At 37.9% G+C, this 2168-nt stretch overlaps 1 pseudogene; it reads right to left on the reverse strand.

Annotated features, from left to right (window-relative positions):
• Window positions 1-431: 431 nt before the first annotated feature.
• On the reverse strand, window positions 432-1494 carry LOC141372547 (ethanolamine kinase 1 pseudogene; annotated as a pseudogene).
• Between the last annotated feature and the right edge of the window lie 674 nt (window positions 1495-2168).

Here is a 2168-nt window from a genome sequence, read left to right on the forward strand (position 1 = left end):
ATTAAGAGTACAATGTTTACACTGAACACCTAGAACGTGTACTATAATTAAAGTAAAACTAAAAAATTTATTCTAGAATACTCTCATTGCTTACATTCAACAAACAGATAAAACAGATGAAAGTCACAGAATCATGTTAAATTTATAAGAATTCACATTTAACATAGATTAAATTATCAAAGAAAGGATTAAACTGACATCTTCACAGCTTTTTGTAGATTCAACATTTTTATGCCTCCACATACTGATAGCAGTAAGCATATTTCTTGACATCATTCAATCTATTTAAAAAAATTGACTGTATAGAAGCCATAATTTATCAAGCAAGGTAACCAAGTGAAATAACAATTTTAATTAATATTGGCTTTTTAGAATTTCTTAAGAAAAGATATACAAAGATTGCTCAGCTGCCTATGAATAATTAAATTTCTTTACTTAAGCACTTTTAATACAGTAACTGCAGGCTTCATTTTGAAGTTTTTGTTAAAACGAACAATTGCTTACTCAGGGAAATCATCCTCAATAGTGGAGTATTTGGCTTGAATCACAGCCCATGATTCCTAAAGATATGTGAAACCAGTGACTTGAATAAAGAGTATTTCTATCCTCCTTTTCAGTAACTTCTGTCTCAAAGTCCTTATATTCTTTGTAGACTTCAAGGTAAGCATGCAGCCACTGACCCTGGCGTTCCCTGTCTGGATAGAGAACATAGTCTACATCACTTGCACCTACAACTTCACTGAAATGATTTCTAATATCATGTAGCAAGTAGTTGTGTCAAGAATTTTGCAATCGATGAGCTGTATGTCACCTTGTTTCTCACTGTAGACTCTATTCTTACACAATAGCTCATTACGGCAAAGCACAACTAGTAATTTCAGGTTGGAAAGATTCTCCTTGAAATAAGTCATCTCCTTCTGAAGACTGAGGGCTTCGTATATTACTTAGGAACATGTTATTAATGCCTTTATCAGCAAATGCTGTAGGAATGAGAGAGAAATATACTCCCACCTGTAGCCATAGATTAGATTTGGGAATCCAACCATTGGGTGCATGACTAGTATGGGTTTTAGCAAGCTGATGAGCTATTCACCTGAAAAAGGCTGAGTTGCAGACACATTTTCGATCCAATGTTTTTCTCTGCATAGATTTATAGCATAGTTCATTACAAGGTACAGTAGAACTGTGGTGCACAGCTATGAGCTTGCAACACTCAAAACCTCTTCACTTCCTCATCTCACCAACTAACAAGTCAGTCTTATTGCGATTACCTTTTCACCAGGACTGAATCTTCCATTATATTACCCACATCGCAGCCAGGAAATTTGTGATTTCATCTATAAAGATGAGCAGGTCCCCTCCTGGGTGTGTGTGTGTGGGGGGGGTTCCACTGTGGCCACAGGTGTTGAAGGTGGTTTAGAGATCCTCCTGGCAGCTCTGTTCCCCCTGATCCTGAATCATGATGTTCAACTTGAGCACCTCCAGGGAGCCCATTGATGTACCTGTCCAGGAGACAATAGAGACCACTGTACAGAAAGTGACAAAAACCACGGTGGGTGCTGACTAGCTGGCAGATACTTTTGTCCTGTGACTTCCTGAGAGACTCCAAGCATCTGATGCCTTCTGTTTAGGTGTTTACAATTTAGGATCTCACGTTAGTTTACTCCAAATCACTGCTCCAAAGCTGGTTAATGTTCACCTCCTTTCCTCTCTATAGGATCAATAAAGATGTTTTTGTCCTCAAATTTTAGGCTTTGAGGTTGTGGCTGTGGCTCTGGTTTTACTGATGATAGGATATTATTTGCTTTCCACTGTTCCGTTTGTTTCTTATTGATTCTATGGCTAAGAGAGGAATTTTAAAAACCTTTACTAGGCCCTCACCCAGATGAAAACTCAGGTAGTGTTTTCTTAATACAAAGCAGCAGTTTTCAATTCTGGCTGCACATTAGACTTGGAGGCGCTTTCAAAATTCCAGAGACCTGACTACATGCCAGGCCTTTAAACCAGAACTTTTGGAGCTAGACTGAGGCATCAGCCATTTAAAAAATTTCCCAAGTGATTCTAATGCTCACCCACCAACGTCGGGTCTCAGACTTCTTTCTCTATGTGTTTTTGTTTTGTTTGTTTCATTTTGTTTTTATTTGAGAATATGTGTAAATTTGTACCCT

This window comes from Callorhinus ursinus, unplaced genomic scaffold (genome assembly GCF_003265705.2).
Source record: "Callorhinus ursinus isolate GAN/ISIS: 27379988/994484 unplaced genomic scaffold, GSC_fseal_2.0 scaffold4, whole genome shotgun sequence".
NCBI classification, from domain to species: Eukaryota; Metazoa; Chordata; class Mammalia; order Carnivora; family Otariidae; genus Callorhinus; species Callorhinus ursinus.